Source organism: Neophocaena asiaeorientalis, unplaced genomic scaffold (assembly GCF_003031525.2).
Source record: "Neophocaena asiaeorientalis asiaeorientalis breed wild unplaced genomic scaffold, Neophocaena_asiaeorientalis_V1.1 scaffold39, whole genome shotgun sequence".
Lineage (NCBI taxonomy): Eukaryota > Metazoa > Chordata > Mammalia > Artiodactyla > Phocoenidae > Neophocaena > Neophocaena asiaeorientalis.
Genome location: NW_020175670.1, coordinates 6,170,090 through 6,189,658, shown reverse-complemented (window position 1 = coordinate 6,189,658; position 19,569 = coordinate 6,170,090). Strand labels below are relative to the sequence as shown.

The window sequence follows — 19,569 nt, the reverse complement described above, 5'->3', positions numbered from 1 at the left end:
TGGATATGTGTATGTGTGTGTGTATATATATATATATATATATTCACCAAAATCTGTTTCCTTTTCTTCTTGGACACACAGCTAGATAATGCTTTGCAGCCTCCAGTTATGTTAGGCACATACTGACTGGCACATCATTGGCTCTCAATAGATGCTTAATGAAAGAATATAACTACTGAGATATTCCATTATAAACTTTGTTGTGTCACCAGTTCTTCCTTACCTTGATCCAAGATGACATCTTGTCTGGCCATGGAGGTAGTTAAGTCCAAATGAAAATTTCCTGTGGATGATCTGTTGTAAAGAATATGATTTGTTTTACACAGAACTAACTAATGATAATTAATTTCCCCCTAATTATAATTCATGGAGAAAAGCAGGTGGTATTCTTAATTCCCTGAATAGAACTGGAGGGAAACAGTAGTTGTGGAAAACTTTTGCCAGAGTATTTCTCCCCCCACAGGCCCCCTCCCATGTAATTTAAGGGTACACTGTTATTAGAAGTAGTGTGAGGGACGTTTTGATTAGAGAATGGGAAAATTGAACTGCCACTAACAAAAACTTGCTGACTATGGAGGTGGCGCGCTCTAGGGTTTTAGTACCTTAGATGAAGCTGTCAGTGATTCAGATTTTCAACCTCAACTTTTCTGGTTTAATAACATGGTCAAGTCAGTTACATGAATGCATTAAACAAATCCATGAATTCTCATGCCAACCAATTTCTTGTGTGAATAATTTGTAAATCAGGATGCTAATTTATTAATTTACAATGATAAATGTAACCAGAGAGCAGGTTGTATGGCTTATCAGCTGCTTGATACACTCTTTCTTGGTAGGAAGATATGGGAGGCCATATAGTTATAATCAGAAAGTTTTCTGGTAAACTGAAATCTGGAGCAAGAAGAGTTAGATGGGTTATCTTAAAGCCCAGGATTATCGAATTATGGTAAGTGAATGTAACCATTTCAGTAGTAAGGACAGGCTTGCTAAGAGAGGGTTGCTTTTTCTCTACTGATATTTTCTTTTTTTTTTTTGCGGTACTGGGGCCTCTCACTGTTGTGGCCTCTCCCGTTGCGGAGCACAGGCTCCGGACGCACAGGCTCAGTGGCCATGGCTCATGGGCCCAGCCGCTCTGCAGCATGTGGGATCTTCCCAGACCGGGGCACGAACCCGTGTCCCCTGCATCAGCAGGCGGACTCTCAACCACTGAGCTACCAGGGAAGCCCTGATATTTTCTTTTATGTGGACTGAGCTAGAATGGTGTAACTCCTAGCTTCTCCCTATTCCTTTACCCATCCCAGAGTAGACAGTGACATCTGATTGGTAAATTCACGAAGAACAACTTAGGCATGGTTGCCTGATTTCCTCTCTTCTCTCTGGACAGGAAGGCTGCTCAGAGAGTACATACCAAGGATTTATGACTTACTTGGTCCAATGTTTTACCCAGGGCTAATTTCTCCATTAGGCCCAGTGGGCCCAGTGTCTAGGGGTCAGGATATTTTCGGGGGCCTTGAAAATGTTTTCATTCAATTTAAAATGAGAAGGAAAAAAACAAACTTGTAGGCTTAAAGAAAATGTTTTTTGGTTTGTTTTGTTTTTTTAAAGAAGATGTTGGGGGGTAGGAGTTTATTAATTAATTTGTTTATTTTTGCTGTGTTGGGTCTTCGTTTCTGCGCGAGGGCTTTCTCTAGTTGTGGCAAGCGGGGGCCACTCTTCATCGCGGTGCACGGGCCTCTCACTATCGCGGCCTCTCTTATTGCAGAGCACAGGCTCCAGACGCGCAGGCTCAGCAGTTGTGGCTCACGGGCCTAGTTGCTCTGTGGCATGTGGGATCTTCCCAGACCAGGGCTTGAACCAGTGTCCCCTGCATTAGCAGGCAGATTCCCAACCACTGTGCCACAAGGGAAGCCCAAGAAAATGTTTTAATATACGGTACTAATATATTTTATTTATATCAGTGCAGTCATAAAATATGTCTTTAAATGTTTTTTTATGGAAGAAGGGACCCATAAAGGCAGAAGTGCCTATGGCCCCATGCAAGACCCAGTGTTGCCCTGTGCTGCCTGTGGAATAGGGTGGGGAAGTCTACTTAACTGAGTTGTTCAGGTGACAGGTCAGTTTGGTTCTCATAAGCTACAGCCTCCAGTTGGTCCTTATCAGTTCAGGAGATACTTGATCCATCATTTACCTTACACTTGCCCTTTATTCTCAATTTAGACAGAGAAGACCAATGCTATTTACTGGGCTCCCTGAAGACCCCAACATAAATCACAGGAATATATATTTACTGGGAATTCCCTGGCAGTCCAGTGGTTAGGACTCCAAGCTCTCAGTGCCAAGCGGGGTGGGGGGGTGGGGGGTTCAGTCCCTGGTCGGGAACTAAGATCCCACAAGCCCCGAGTTACAGCCAAAAAAACCCAAACAAAACCAAACAGAAAAGGAATATATATTTACTGAATTAAATGGAAGGAGACTGGAGAATTTGTATACTGAGCAGGGCTACTCTGATCAATGCTGGTCAATCTCTGACAAATTACTGTTATTTAACTTCCCTTTTCTATGTTCCATGCAGCTGCAAATTCCTCTGTATTTTGGAATCAGCCAAAAGAAAATGAGGAAACTCCTTGACATCATCCTACAAACCATCCTGATTTGGAACAGGTATTTTTCAGCAGTCCATCAAAGCAAATAATGAGAAATTCCTATGCCCTACCATGAACAAATGTCCAATGTAGGACATATTTTGAAACACTCACATCTATACGGGACCTAAAGTAAAATCTGGAACTGTTTTACATGTGACAAAGGCACTTAGGTGATATTACATTCAGAGAGCAAGTTGGAATGACAACATTTTTTCTAGGAATGATAATGTTTTTCTAGGAAAACAATATTTAATTTTTTTCCCTTATCTAGTTTACTTGATTAAAACGCTGGATATCGGGCTTCCCTGGTGGCACAGTGGTTGAGAGTCCGCCTGCCGATGCAGGGGACACGGGTTTGTGCTCCACTCCGGGAAGATCTCACATGCCGTGGAGCGGCTGGGCCCGTGAGCCATGGTCGCTGAGCCTGCGCGTCTGGAGCCTGTGCTCCGCAATGGGAGAGGCCACAACAGTGAGAGGCCCGCGTACCGCAAGAAAAAATAATAATAAAAAACAAAAAACTGTACATACTTAGAGTGTATAACATGATGATTTGATATAGGTATACATTGTGAAATGCTTATCACAATTAACACATCCCATCACTTCTCATAGTTACCTTTTGTATGTGTGTGTGCACACGAAGAACACTTAAGATGCATTCTCTTAGCCAATTTCAATTCTTAAAAGTTATCTCCTCTCCGTAGATATTCTTAGTACCCTATTCCTTCCTTCGAGATATTTGTTTCCTCACTTTTTTTTTAAAAAGAAGCAGCACTTTATGCCTGCCTTTTTATAGATAAATAACTGCACAAAGAAAATTACTTTTTCTTCATGATTGAATCCATAATATCTGCAATTAATAACTACCATCTATTGAGCCTTTACTTTTACATGCTTTCATTATTTTAATTAATCATAAGTAGATATAATGAATGCATCAGAGAGGTGAGAAATTTGAGTTTTAGAGGGCTTAAAGTAATTTTCCCAAGGCCACAAAGCTTGCAGCTCCTGTTGAGTGTGGTAAAGAAATCTTTTATAAAGATAAGCCCACTGATATTACTTACTTTAGGTAACAGCAATATAACTCACTATCCAGTTTCTACCAGATTTAAAATTGAAAAACACAGGAGTTCCAGCATATGTTGGTTCTTACTTTCTTTTAGTAATGTTATTGCAAAATGTTATTCTAAGTTTAATTGGGAATGAAAACAAGGATTTATCAGCCACTATGTAAAAGAGGAAAAAAATCCTGAGACAGATTTTCTTTTGATTTGCCATATGCTGTGCCATGGAGTAATGCTCATTCTTTTACTCATCAAGTGTTCAAGGAGTGTTTTGTACAAGGGTCTGAGTTTGGTAATGAGGAATACAAGACTAAATGGGAAACAGAACCTATCTTCAATGAATTGATGATCTACTAAGGGAGATTATAAATATGTAAATAATTAAATTAAGTGGAATGCTCCAAGTCAAATTAAAAGGATAGAAATGTAAAGGTGGCATAAATTATTTTCGACTGAGAGAAAATCATACTTATGTTCTAAACATAAACAAGCATGTTTAGAATTTAGCTGTTAAATAGACCGAAGATGCTTTAGACAAATATCAAAGATTTGTTTATAATAAATTACAAAATTTTATTTATTTACAAAAATCCAAGACATTTTAAAAAATGTAAATTTTATTATTTCCTTAAAGGTCAGTCTTTCATCTAAAGAAATGCCAGGGTTCATCTTATTTAAAGTGTTAAGTGGTAACATTTTGCCATTCTACAGATTCATCTGGCATTTTAGAGAATTAAATATTGTAACATAACCAACTGGAAGATTATAGAGAGCAATGTGAGATCAGGAGTAGCACCTTGGTATTTAAGGTACATCAAGATACTCAATAATTCAGATATTCTTAAATTTCTTCTTTAAAATTAAAAGATACCCAATCTCAAATGAGAATGAGCATGATAAACAATCAGTTTATCCAATGTTTTAACCTAATGCTTACGTCTCATTCTTTAAAAGATGTGTTGTACTTTTCCTATTGGTTTAGAATTTAAACCAATAAGGAAGGAGGAAATCTTTATAAATATTCACAAAGAAGGCTGGCATTGTGGATGTTGAGTAAAGATTGCTTTGTTCTTCATTTGAGTCTGACTTTAGAACTTTATAGTATTGATGTTTTTCTTTTATTGATATAGGAAGCAAACACTATTTTTTCTATAAATATTCAGCCTGGGTGATGTCTTGCTGGCTTGAAATATATTTTCCAGTGTTAAGAATACTTTATTTCTTTTTGTTCAGACCTAAGATGTGATGAATCCTTAACAATGTTCAAAGGAAAAATCAAGAATTTAAATGCCAGTTTTTATTATCATGTTGATATTATCAGCATGATAATCATTTTATTATCATGTTCATATTTCATATGAATGAAATTAATATTAACTTGCTAGATTTCTTTGAAGTTTATAATTACTAGGATTCTTTCATTACTAAAGTGGCATGTATCACTGTTATTAGTCTCTTTTAATGGATGTTCAGAGGCAGAGATAATGTCAGGGTCTCAGCAAAAGTTATTTATATCTTGAGATTCTGGGTACTTTGTTAAAATCTCTGCTGCTTCAAAATTAATAAAAGCATTGATAGGGGTGTTTGTGTTTTAATTTCTTAACAGGGGCTCAAGGGACTTTTAAAAATACAAAAATCATACAAAAGGGAAAAAAAAACCATACCTTTTTTCCCCCGTGTGGCTGGTTTCATTAGAACATGTACCAAACCCGAGGTCTCTGCTTAAATATTTCGGGTTTCTAAAAAAACCACTAGAATGTTTTCGTGAGTTCCAACTAGACCTAAATGAAGATAAAAATTCACTTGCATTTTCCCCAAATTTCCACTCAGTTTATAGCAATTACTAAAACAACACTGACAGTCTGTCTCTTCGATGCAAAGGAATACTTTGTCAGGGGGCTACTTCTTTTCTCTACGAAAAACACTGATGGTGGAACAAAAAGTAATTGCAAAGGGAGGGGAACAGAGGGAGGAAAAAAACAAATAAGCATAATCACCACCCCCAGAAAGCAAGGATGAAAAATTCGTGTGCCTGAAAACACAACATTTCACGTCAGAACACAGAAGAAACAAACAAAGGAAGGCAGAGTTTAGGAGGACAAAAAAATGGAGCAGGTTTTGGGGACGATCTAATAACACAGTGAATGCAAAAGGGCAGAAACCCTCGTTGCTTTTTCTTGGCACCTGAAAACTGAAGCTCTAAGCGGGGCAAAGGTCAGCGTCTGCGGTTCTACGTTGCAAACGTGGTCTCGTTTTTTTTTGTGCTTCCGCCAGTGTGTTCTGACCGCATGTCGGCGGCGCCGGTTGGGACCAGGCAGCCTCGGTCCCGGCTGCGGCCGCGGCTGCAGCCGACCCCTTTGTCTCCCGGCTCCGAGGCGGCCGCGCCGTGTCAGACGCCCGAGCGCGCAGAGGGGCAGCGGGCCGCGCGCCCGGAAACCTCCCGCGGACAGCGCGGCGCGCGTGGAGGCGGGGTTCGCGCGCCCGCCGCCGCCTTGGCCATACACGCCTCGCGTCAACAGCTCAGTTAGGCTAAGCCGAGGCCGCTTGGCTCGCCCCGCGGTCTCTACCAACTTGCCGCTGGGACCCGCGAGCTGGCGGGCCCGCCCCGGCTTCCATTTCCTTCCCAGCCTCAACCAGCGAATACGATCTTGTGTTTCTGTTTTGCTTTTGAAGATTGCGAGAGAGTGAAAAGGCTTATACACGGCTGTGTCTAACACGGTTACCGCGCAGCTTGTTTCGGCCGAAATTACGGGCCCCTTAATGCTATGTTCACCAGCTCAAAACGGCTCCCGCCTTCCCCGAAAACCCGACGCATTGAAAATGGCTTGCTTCTCCGTGTGACCCCACCACAAGGAGAGGGGGAAACACGTCAGGCTTTCGGGCGAGCTTTTTTCCGGGGTGGGGGCGGCTCAGATGCAGCAGAACCGGCCAGGCCTGGGCCCGCTCTCAGTGGGGAGAGGGAGAGGCGGGAGCGCCCGCGGGCAGGGGGTCGCCGGGGCTGGCCCTGCGGGGCTGGCCGACGCGCCCCAGCGGAGCTCGGGGACGAACCAGAGGTCTTGGTCGGGAGCCGGCGTGGGTGGGGGAGGCGGAGAGCAGCGATCCACCTGGGCGACGTGGCAGCCATTCCCTACTCTCCGAGACCCCTCCCCATTCGGCCGCCCACCCGCCCTCTCGCGGCTGGTTGCTGCAAGGCTGCTCTTCCCCAGCCGGACGGAGAGCGGCAGTGTCTCCCCGCCGGGCACCCGCCGTGCGTCTCCCCCGCGCGGCCGCCGCTGCTCGCCAGCCCTGCGCCGTGCTGGAGAGCGCAGTGGCGGCGGCGGGAAAAGGCTGCGGAATCGCGGCGCTGCGTCTCACACTCGACGACGCGGCCTCGGCCTCGACGCCCTCCGCCCGTTCCCGGAGCAGGTAAAGGCGGCGGGTGGGAGGCGGGGCGGCGGGGCTGGGCTGAGGGTCCGGGAGGGAAGGAATCCCGGAGTCCCCGAATCCGAGCGGAGGGCCTGAGGTAAGCGGCGGGAGGCGCTGCCACTGAAACCCCAATCCTCGAACGTGGGGGACCGGCGCTGGCAGTCCGGCCCGCGGGCCCGGTCGCCCGGACGGAAGGGAAGTGAGGCGTCGGTGAGAGGCGGGCCATGGCGCGCCGCCCGAGGTCGGGCGAAGGCGGAAGCTGCGGCCGCTTTCCCGGCCCCCCAGTCCCTGGCGGCCTTCCAGGCCCTTGACACACCCCTCTCGCCCCCAGTAGCTTCCCTGTCAGTTCCCGCCCGGACTTGACCTCGAGGCCCTCCGAGCGCCTTCGGCTTTTCCCAGGCTGATCCTTCTTGGAACTTCGGGCCACCCTCCCGAGCACGTAGTCCTATTAGAGCTGTTTATTTACTCACTTCCAAGCCAAACACAGCCTCTCCGCACGTTCCGAGTTTGGATACTGCGGGGAGGCATTCCCGGTTCCCGGTGTCTGTGCCGCTTGGATCGTCGTCCACACCCCCTCCCCCACGGCAACTTTGATCCTCTATGGGTCCCTCCTTGAGCCCTACCGTGATCCGGACCCTCTCCTAGAGGTCCGTGTGGAAATCCGTCTTGGATAGAGTGAGTCACTCGACCTGGGGCAGTTTATTTCTTAAGCTCTTGGTTAAAACGTGGTGTTTTTTTGTTGTTTTCTCTCCGAAAGAGAGCTAGAGTAATTTAAAAAGAAAAAAAGTGTAAACGGCCGATCGCGCTCGCTGTTGGCTTTAAAGAATCTTCTTTTCGGCAACAGTCTTTAGAACTAGGATCTGATATTTGTGGCACGGACAGGTTTGTACACAGTCTCGCCATGCAGTGGTTGTAATGTCTTCATAGCACAGTTCTGACTTGAAGGTAGGATTGGCTGGTTTTTCTACTCAACATCTTTAAGCCAATCAAGAAGCGCTGCTCGCCTGGAAACTGGATAACTCAGAAAAGGTGGGGATTGGTTGAGCTCAGAGAAAAAAATCCTGGACATGAACCTGGCTTCTCAGAAAAAACTGATTTGCAGCTGCCTCTCTTCCCCCACTTAAAAAATAATGTTACCTTTTCATCTCAACAGCAGGCTTTTCATTCTTTTTTTGTTATTTCCACTGTTTTTCTATCAAACGCCCAGCTCTCTTTTTAACTCATTTTAGCTTTCATCCTTCAGTTTTCAATGAAAGAATCTTTAAACGCCTTAAGAAATGTAAACATCATGTGTTTGTTTTGATAATAAGCATGGTTTAATTTTCTTACGTTGTCCGTTGTTAAAGGTCAGAAATTAAATCAACAATTTTTTGTTCCCGTGCCAGAGCCTTTATTATTCAAGTGGCTGTGGTAGGATGGAGGGCTGCCGTGATGGAGATGGTGGAAAGAATAGGAAAGAAGTGGCTGCTTTTCTGCATGGATGCTACACTTTAGTTCATGAAAAAAGACTAACGTATAAAACAAACAAAACCCATGACAAATCAGCATTTAGTACTTAGGAATGTCAGTTTGTGCACCTGTTGACTTTAGTTGCTCTGAAGGGGAGAGTAAAGAGGACCGATCACTGGACTTCATATAGAAAAAGTGGGCTTAAGTTATTGAATGTTTTTTTCTTTATTAAAGTAGGCATAGTATCTGTACACAAGAGAGGCTAAATATATTATCAGTGTAGGTGCATGTTTTTTAATATTATCTGAGGATTTTCCTTCTCTTAAAATCTCCCTTTCTTCTTCTTATCTATGGTTATGCATGTCTTTTGATACGCAAAGCAGTTAGAAGAGAACTACCATCTTTGCCTTCCTTCTATTCAGCTTTTTATATGCAAAGTCACATTCTAAGTCTTGGGAATAATCTTAGTTTGTCAGGTCAAACATTAAATCTTAGCAGATCACATTATTAAGTGCCTTTAGTGGTAGTTTTATTAGGAATTGAAGAAGAGATTGAATTTTTTAATTTTTATATTTATCATGCCAGTCTATGAGTAAGCCAAACTTCATTAGAATTATATCTGGGGCTTCCCTGGTGGCACAGTGGTTGAGTATCCACCTGCCAATGCAGGGGACATGGGTTTGATCCCTGGTACGGGAAGATCCCACATGCCACAGAGCAACTAAGCCAGTGCACCACAACTACTGATCCTGTGCTCTAGAGCCCATGAGCCACAACTACTGAGCCTGTGCACCGCAACTACTGAAGCCCGCACGCCTAGAGCGCGTGCTCCACAACAAGAGAAGCCACCGCAATGAGAAGCCCGCGCACTGCAACGAAGAGTAGCCCCCTCTCGCCACAACTAGAGAAAGCCCGTGTGCAGCAACAAAGACCCAACACAGCCAAAAATAAATAAATAAATAGATAAAATAAATTAGAAAAAAAAAAGAATTATATCTGGACTCTTGACTTTTAATAACAATCCTTCCATCTTTTATCGAATTTTTGTAGCCATACCATTTAATTGTATAATGTTACTTTCATAATATGATATAGTATTTAGTAAAATGAATTTTCCCTATGTGTCTTTAAAATTTTTTTAATATATCTGCTCTATTTATTAAATTTAAGAATTAGTTTTGGAGACTGACATGAATAATATTTAATTTTTCTGTTCTGAAGCAGGGTATCTTTTAAAAATTTTTTTCTTTTGTTTTTAAATTTGTTTCTTCCGCCTGTAGTGTCTTCACTGTTCTCCGTGTCCTCCTCCCCCTAAACTCTCTGCTAACCTACTTCAAGATTTAGGTGGTACATGTTGTAAAGTCTTCTTTCCTTCCTTCCCCCAGCAGAGATAATCACGTACTCATTGTATTACCTCTGAACCATTACATACTTACTGCTATATTGAACTACCTCCTCCCTATAGTAACTGAGTTTCACTGAATTTTACTCAATTCTTTTTCTCTAACACTAGTCCCAAAGCTATAGTTGTATAGGTATTAAATAAATATTGGCATGAATAAAGGAGATATTTTACTTTAAAAAATATTTTTCCCAGTTACTATCTGTATGCTGTTAATTCTTAAATCTCCAACCCAAAGCTCTTTCCTGATAACCGACTCGTATATCATCTACCTTCATGATATGTTCATTTGTATGCTCCCACAGGTAACTCAGACTGAGCATATCCCAAACTGTAGTTATTGTCAACCTTCCCTCTCCCAGCCTCAAACCAAAAATATGAAACAAGCTACGTCTTCTTTCTAGGGGAAGATTAAATGAGATAATGCATGTGTGCTAAGAATTCGGTAAATAGTAGGCGCTGCCAATAATAACTTGGCAGAAACATGGGCTATTCCTTTTCCTCTCTTTTTCGCTTCATATTCTGATTGATCACTGAGCCCTGTTGAATTCTTTCTCCTTAATATCTCTTGAACCTGTGCCTTTTCCTCTATTCCCAAGGCTAACATCCAACTCCATGGTTAGCATCATCTCTTACCTGGATTGCCGCAGTAGCCTCCTAAGTGGTTATCCCTTCTTCCAGTCTTGCCTTCCAATCCACTTTTCCCACTGTAGCCCGAGTAATCTGTCTAACACATTTAAACCTGTAACTCCCCTGCTAAAAAATTTTTTTTTTTTTTTTTTTTTAACCACACTGTGCGGCTTGTGGGATCTTAGTTCCCTGACCAGGGATCAAACCTGTGCGCCCCTGCAGTGGAAGTGCAGAGTCCTAACCACTGGACCGCCAGGGAAGTCCCAAAACATTTTTTTTTGTGTGACTTTTCATTGCCTTCAGGATAAAATCTGAACTTTTAAAAGAAATTTTATTTATATTATTTATTTATTTTTGGCTGCGTTGGGTCTTCGTTGCTGCGCACGGGCTTTCTCTAGTTGCAGCGAGGGGGCTACTTCGTTTCCGTGCATGGGCTTCTCATTGTGGTGGCTTCTCTTGTCGCGGAGCATGCGCTCTAGGTGTGCGGGCTTCAGTAGTTGTGGCACGTGGGCTCAGTAGTTGTGGCTCGCGGGCTTAGTTGCTCCACAGCATGTGGGATCTTCCTGGACCAGGGCTTGAACCCGTGTCCCCTGCATTGGCAGGCAGATTCTTAACCACTGTGCCACCAGGGAAGTCCCTGAACTTATTAATTTGGCTTTCAGGATCATGATCTGGCATGTTTACTTCTTCATCCTCTGTCACTTTCTCCTTTTGCCTTCAATGTGCTGCTAGTCATAAACAGTTACTTGGATTTCTCCCTCAAGGTGCCACGTGTGTTAAATCTAGGCCTGAGTACAGAAGCTTTCCTCTGTCTGGAATGCCTTACCTAGCTCCCTGCTTCCTTCCCCTTTGGTTTTGTTAGCTCATACTTATCTTTCAGGTCTCCGTAGAGGTGATGACCTCTCTAGGGAAGCCAGCCCCTACTTGTTCGCCTAAGTATTCTACATTCTCATTGTAATTGCTTATTGTTATCTCACCATATACTGGTTAGGGTGTAACAGAGAAAAAGGTAAATTGACTATGTTAAAAAATGATGTGAAGGACTTCCCTGGTGGTCCAGTGGTTAAAACTCCATGCTTCCACGGCAGGGGGCACTGGTTCGATCCCTGGTCAGGGAACTAAGATCCTGCATGCTGCGTGGCATGGCCAAAAAAAAAAAAAAAAAAAAAAAAAAGTGATTTGCATAGAGTGTATTAAAAAGGGAATTAAATAGTAATTTGGGGGTTTACCTAGTAGGGAAGAGAAAGACATTATATCGGATAGATGAAAGTTTTCTAAGTAGGTCCTTTTACAGTTTCAGTGAAGTATACCTTTACATATAATTTCCATCTTATTCAGTTTCCCTGAATATTAGTTAGAGGTTATTAGTTTGGCCAAAAAAAAAAAAAAAAAAAAAAAAAGATGTGATTTGCATAGAGTGTATTAAAAAGGGAATTAAATAGTAATTTGGGGGTTTACCTAGTAGGGAAGAGAAAGACATTATATCGGATAGATGAAAGTTTTCTAAGTAGGTCCTTTTACAGTTTCAGTGAAGTATACCTTTACATATAATTTCCATCTTATTCAGTTTCTCTGAATATTAGTTAGAGGTTATTAGTTAGGACTTTTTGGATTGCAAATAACAGAGATACAGTTTGAAATGGCCTATGGATGGAAAAGTTACTGGTTCAGTAACCATATAACAGAAAGTGTATGGATAGAGATGGCCATAAGGAGCTAAGGTGGGAACTTGCCCATAGTTAGATCCTTCCTATAAATTTTTTTTTTTTTTTTTGTCTGCACCCCGCGGCACGTGGGATCTTAGTTCCCTGACCTGGGACCTGGCAGTGAAAGCGCCGAGTCCTAACCACTAGTCCTAACCACTGGCGCCATCTCTCCTACTGCACATATGCTTCTTCACAAAGTGGGACCTGGTTCCTGGCGCACAGGCTTACCTACTTAGAGACTCACGTCAGAGGATCTAGATAGAGTTGCTCACATGCCTGTCCTTTGACCAGTTCCTGCAGCTGAGGGGATGAGGTACTATGCCTAGTTCAGCCTAGATCATGTGTTGTGCTTACTTATATAGCCAGGGGTCTATTAGCAGGAATCAGGCCCCTGGTGGAGTAGGGGAGGAGAAGGAGTTCTGGGCAGACACAAGGAATATCCATTCTAAATCTTAACTACCCTTCTGACTTTCAATTTATTTTCCTAGTTATTTTATTCATGGGAAAGAGATGCCCTGTATAATGGACCTGAGTATTCCAGGTACCGAAATGGTAAGTCCAGTATTTTAAAGAACTAAATTGGCTTTTTGGTTTGTGCTGGCATATAACAAATATTTGTTAAGCTTTTGTTTGCTGAATAGAAACACATTGTGAGATGCTTATAGACTAGTAGCGTAAACAAATAAATACAAAGGTGCTAAGGTAGAGGTGTATCTAGGATGCAGTGGCAGCTCTGTGTAAATCAGACTTTGGGATAGTGGAAAACTTTCCTGAAAGAAAGTTAATTGAGGCAAGAAATATGGGTTGGGTGGGATGGGGTAGAGGGACTTTTGGGTAGAACATGTGTGAGGCACAGAGATGTGAGATGGGCCAGGGGCCCATCTATCTAGTTATTTGGGAAACAAATAATTAGATACAGGAGGAGTAGAGAGTACCTGGGGAGGAATAGAGGAAGAGAATGGTAGGGGTAGGTAAGGGGCCAAATCATAGAAGTCCTTGAATGGTTTAACCAAGGAGTTGGAACTTGATCTTGAAAGCTGTGGAGTCATTGAAGCATTTTAAGCTGGAACTCTCAGGTTTGAAGTGCCTGTGTAATATACACATGGAGATGTCTGTCAGGCAGTTTTCGGAGAGACAGCAGTGAGCGGTCCTGAAGAGAGATCTTAGTTCTCTGCCCAGGAATTGAATCTGGGTAGCCTGGATGAAAACTAGGAATCCTAGCTGCTAGACCACCAGGGGCTAGAGGCTAGAAGCAAAGTGGCCCTGGCTCTTGCCCCCATTTGAAAGCAGGAATGTTTCAAGGAGGCAAAAACTGTAAAAACAGGTACAAATTTTATTATTAGAGACACAACACAACAAGTGGGAGAGCACACAGAGAAACAGTTTGTTTATTTAAGCCTGAAGCAAGGCAGAAATATACACCTGGAGAGAAAGGGTATGAGTCTCTTCTTTAATGAGGAGGAGTGCAGTAAAGAGGTGATTTAAATCACTTATATAGGACAGTCCTTCCGGGTCTTTGTTTACTTTAGGCCAATAATCTTGTTTCTTTTTTCACATCTGACCTGTCCTAGGACTCTCCCCAGCATGGGTGCGCAACTTTTTGCTAAGATGGATTCCACCGCAGAGGGCTGTTGGGGGTATGTCCACACTTATTATGGGGTGGCGCCCCCTCCCTTTTTTGACCCCTCAAGGAGCCTTCCTGTGCATGTGCAGACAGGGAAGTTTTTGTCGACCTCAGGAGTGGTCATCTTATCTTTTTACTTCAGCAAAGCTCCGCTCTTGCCACTAACTTTGTCCTTGGAGTGTCTAGGGAAAACAAAGCTTCAATTTTACTCCACTTGACAAACACCAGCTGTCTAGCCCAGGGGCCCATCTATCTGCTATCTCAAGGCAGTTAACTATATTGGAGTTTGGGAGAGAATTCTTGGCTGGAGTCATAGGTACTGAAGCCTTGGATTTGGATGGGCCTAGAAAAAGGTGGTGGAGCAGAAGGTTGGGAACAGAACCCAGGGTAACAATGACACTGAAAGAGAAGCATGAGAAAAGCAATCAGTGAAGGAGACTGAGAAGGGGCAGCCAGAGAAAAACCAGTAGATGTAGGCGGCAGATTGCATTGGATCAAGAAGTCAACAGAAAGTGGGAAGTTGAAACAATAAATTGTAAACTACTTTTATTTTAAGGAACTGAAACTGCCTAGGAAATACTGGGAGTTTGGATAGTCTGAGTTAAGAATTTGCTTCATTGTTATCAATTCAGGGTGTATTGAGAAACCAAATTTCAAACAGTTTTTCCACTACAGGAATTTGAACTTTTTAGAATTAGAATTTTTAAAGTTAGGGAGGAGAGGATGGAGGCTTTTTGGAGGGTGGTAGTTGGTAGGAAAGAAGTGGTTGAATAGGGCATGGATATGGTTTATGTACAATCAGTCATATTGGGGTGTACAGAGCACCTAGTAGAGTATTCTGCGTATAGTTTCTGGAGCTATAAAGATTCAGTAAGTCTATTTTATCAGGAGACCTAGAGTTGATAAATGATGGTGTAGTTGTAATTAAATTTATACTTCTTGGGATTTCTATTTGTGATTTTCTTTTCTGTTCTATTTCTGACTTAACCTCTCTTGAGTGAACATTTTCTTTCCCTTCTCTTACATTTGTTTTTCTTTGTAGTTAAACCCCTTATAGATTTTTTAAAAATTGTAATAAACGTATAACAAAATTTATCATCTTAACTACTTTTAAGTGAACAGGATAGTAGTGTTAATAATACAGTAAGTCCCCTACATATGAACAAGTTCCATTCTGAGAACGTGTTCATAAGTCCAACAAAGTTAGCCTGGGTACCCAACTAACAATCGGCTGTATAGTACTGTAATATAATAGATTTATAATACTTTTCACACAAATAATACATAAAAAAACAAAAAAAGTAAACATTTTTAATCTTACAGCACAGTACCTTGAAAAGTACAGTAGTACTGTACAACAGCTGGCATACAGGAGCTGGCATTGAGTGAACAGGCAAGAAGGGTTACTGACTGGAGGAGGGAGAGGAGCTGGGAGATGGTAGAGCTGAAGGATCGTCAGCAATAGGAGACAGAGGGCAAGCTGCAATTTCACTCACATCTTACTTGATTGGACATGCGAGCACATGTTTGTATCTTTGGAAGTTCGCAACTTGAAGGTTTGTATGGAGGGGACTTACTGTATATACATGGTTAATACAACAGGTCTGTAGAACTTTTTCATCTTGAAGAACTGAAACTCTATACCCATTGAACGACCCCCCCTTCCCCACCTCACCTCTAGCCCCTGGCATCTGTCATCCTACTTTGTAAGAGTTTGACTACTATATTTGTTTATTGAGGTATAGTTAATGGACAATATTATATGTTTCAGATGTACAACATAGTGATTGTCCTTCCCCCTCCCCGTATCCTCAAGTCCATTCTCTAGTAGTTCTGCATCTTTATTCCCATCTTGCCCCTAGGTTCTTCTGACCACTTGTATTTTTTTTTAGATTCCATATATATGTGTTAGCATATGGCTTGTAGCTTATATTATACATAGTAGTTTGTACCTCTTAACTCCCTACACCTATCTTGCCCCTCACCCCCTTCCCTCTCCCCGCTAGTAACCACAGATTTGTTTTCTATATCTGTGAATCTGTTTCTTTTTGTTATATTCATTAGTTTGTTTTATTTTTTAGATTTCACATATAAGTGGTATCATACAGTACTTGTCTTTCTCTGACTTGTTTCACTTAGCCTAATATCCTCCAAGTTTATCCATGTTGTTGCAAATGGCAAAATTTCATTCTTTTTTATGGCTGAGTAGTATTCCATTGTGTATATCTTCTTTATCTGTTCATCTGTTGATGGACATTTAGGTTACTTCCATATCTTGGCAATTGTAAATAGTGCTGCTCTGACCACTGGGGTGCATCTATCTTTTCCAATAAGTGTTTTCATTTTTTCTCACATATACCCAGGAGTAGAATTGCTGGGTCATATGGTAGTTCTAATTTTAGTTTTTTGAGAAACCTCCATACTGTTTTCCACAGTGGCTGTACCAATTTACATTCGTGAGGGTTCCCTTTTTTCCACATACTCACCAACATTTGTTATTTGTGTTCTTTTTTTTTTAAATTAAAAAAATTATTTATTTTTGGCTGTATTGGGTCTTTGTTGCTGCACATGGGCTTTCTCTAGTTGAGGCAAGCAGGGGCTACTCTTTGTTGCAGAGTACGGGCTTCTGTTGTTGTAGTTGCAGAGCACAGGCTCTAGGCGTGTGGGCTTCAGTAGTTGTGGTGCACGGGCTCAGTAGTTATAGCTCATGGGCTCTAGAGCGCAGGCTCAGTAGTTGTGGCACATGGGCTCAGCTGCTCTGTAGCATGTGGGATCTTCCCGGACCAGGGCTCGAACCCACTTCCCCTGCATTGGAAGGCAGATTATTGACCACTACACCACCAGGGAAGCCCCTGTGGTTTTTTTGATGATAGCCATTCTGACAGGTGTGAGGTGACATCTCATTTTTTCTTTTTTAAGTCTTTATCAAATTTGTTACAATATTGCTTCTGTTTTATGTTTTGGTTTTTTGGGAGTGAGACATGTGAGACCTTAGCTCCCTGACCAATCAAACCCGCACCCCCCCTGCATTGGAAGGTGAAGTCTTAACCACTGGACCGTCAGGGAAGTCCCTCATGTGGTTTGTTTTTTTGTTTTTTTTTTTTGTGGTACACGGGCCTCTCACTGTTGTGGCCTCTCCCGTTGCGGAGCAAAGGCTCTGGACGCGCAGGCGCAGTGGCCATGGCTCACGGGCCTAGCTGCTTTGCGGCATGTGGGATCTTCCCGGACCGGGGCACGAACCTGTGTCCCCTGCGTCGGCAGGTGGACTCTCAACCACTGTGCCTCCAGGGAAGCCCCCCTCATGTGGTTTTAATTTGCATTTCTCTGATGATTAATGATGTTCTGTAGGCTATCTGTATGGAACTTGACTACTTTAGATACCTCATATAAGTAGAATCATACTGTTTGTCTTTTTGTGACTGGCATATTTCACTTAGCATAATGTCCTCAGGTTTCATCTATGTTAGAGCATATGACAGGATTTCCTTTTTTTTAGAGGCTGCATAATATTTCATTATGTATATGTGTGTGTGTGTGTGTATCCCACATTTTCTTTCTTTTTTTTTCTTTTTCTTTCTCTTTATTTATTTGGCTGCATCGGGTCTTAGTTGTGGTGCGCAGGCTTCTCTCTAGTTGTGGCGCACGGGCTCCAAAGTGCGAGGGCTCAGTAGTTGTGGTGTGCAGACTTAGTTGCCCTGCGACATGTGGGATCTTAGTTCCCTGACCAGGGATCGAACCCGCATTCCCTGCATTGGAAGGCAGATTCTTAACCACTGGACCACCAGGGAAAGTCCTTCCCACTTGTCTTAATCCAGTTTTCTATTGATGAACATTTAGGTTGCACAAACTTTTTTTTCTTAATTACTTGTATGTTCTTCTGTATCAACTAGTCTGCTGTCAACTCCTTGTGTGTATTTCATTTCAATTATTGTATCTTTCAGCTCTTACTGGTTCTTTTTTATATTTTCTTGTTTCTTGTTAAAATTCTCACTGTGTTCATCTCAATTTTTTCCAAGTTCAGTTAGCATTCTTATTACTAATGCATTGAACTTTTTATCTGGTAAATTATTTATGTTTCATTGGCTGTTTTCTTTTTGCCCAGGGTTTTTTTTTCTTATTTTTTCATTTGAAAGAAATCCCTTTGTCTTCTCATTTTGTTTAACTCACTCTGTCTCTATGAAATTAGGATACCTATCCCAGTCTTGAAGGGGTGTCCTCTGCATGTGAGTATGGGTCACATCTTCCCCCAGGGTGTGCTGGAAGCTATCACCTTGGTGTGAGGTGAGACTAGAGACTGAGAGGCTAGAACCAGAGACAGGTGTGAACTGGAGCTTCTCCCATGTTCAGTGGCCATCACCACCCTATTATGGGCATTGTCAGGTCCCAAGGTGTTGGAGTTAGAAATCCTGAGGGTCGGGTCCTTGCTGGTCTGTTCTCTCTAAGTGTGCACTCTCCCCATGCCTGGTAATGGGGAGCAGCATTGAAGCAAGAGGAGCTGGATCGTGTGCCTGGTCCAGGCTGGGACACACGCTGGGACAGTTCTGGTATGCCAGTCAGAGCTCAGGACAGCTCCCTATCCAACATCTCCATGAGCACTAGCAATGGCTGCCCTTACCCCTTTCAGTACAGTGCTGGGCCCAAGTTGGCTCTGTCCCCCAAGGGTGAGATTGCATGGACTTTTAATTTGCTTCTACCTCTTGACTATTGTGAATAATGCTGCAGTGAACATGGGTGTGCAAATATCTCTTGGAGATCCTGTTTTCAATTCTTTTGGACGTATGCACAAAAGTGGGATTGCTGGATCATATTCTATTGTTACTTTTCTGAAGAACCTCCATACCGTTTTTCATAGTAGCTGTACCGTTTTACATTCCCACCAACAGTACACAATAACTTTATTTATTTATTTATTTGGCTGCGTTGGGTCTTTGTTGCTGTGCGCGGGCTTTCTCTAGTTGCGGCGAGTGGGGGCTGCTCTTGGTTGCGGCGCGCGGGCTTCTCATTGCGGTGGCTTCTGTTGTTGCAGAGCATGGGGTCTAGGCGCATGGGCTCAGTAGTTGTGGCTCATGGCTCTAGAGTGCAGGCTCAGTAGTTGTGGCGCACGGGCTTAGTTGCTCCACAGCATGTGGGATCTTCCCGGATCAGGGACTGAACCCATGTCCGCTGCATTGGCAGGCGGATTCTTAACCACTGCGCCACCAGGGAAGTCCCCACAATAACTTTAACTTTTTTTTTTTTCCTCAAGGTTGCTTTGGCTATTTGGGGTTCTCTTAATTTTTTATTTTAATTTTTATTTATTTATTATTTATTTAATTTTATTTTTGGCTGTGTTGGGTCTTCGTTTCTGTGTGTGGGCTTTCTCTAGTTGCGGCGAGCGGGGGCCACTCTTCATCGCGGTGCGCGGGCCTTTCACTGTCGTGGCCTCTCTTGTTGCAGAGCACAAGCTCCAGACGCGTGCAGGCTCAGTAGTTGTGACTCACGGGCCCAGTTGCTCTGCGGCATGTGGGATCTTCCCAGACCAGGGCTCGAACCCGTATCCCCTGTATTGGCAGGCAGATTCTCAACCACTGCGCCACCAGGGAAGCCCTTTTCTCTTAATTTTTATCCTTTAAAATTTTTTCTTTCATTTTCTTCCTTCCCTTAC

General features: G+C 43.0%; 1 protein-coding gene across 2 annotated transcripts in view; it reads left to right on the top strand.

The window, feature by feature from the left end:
• The first annotated feature begins 6,978 nt into the window (after window positions 1–6,978).
• The window catches only part of N4BP2 (NEDD4 binding protein 2), a 117,399-nt gene continuing 104,808 nt past the window's right edge, over window positions 6,979–19,569 (top strand). Inside the window, exons 1-2 of one of the 2 annotated variants that reach the window (XM_024731677.1) lie at window positions 6,979–7,114; window positions 12,790–12,853. The gene's annotated coding sequence lies outside the window, so the exon portion shown is untranslated. The remainder of the gene's footprint in view (window positions 7,115–12,789; window positions 12,854–19,569) is intronic. The other variant, XM_024731678.1, reaches the window with a different exon arrangement.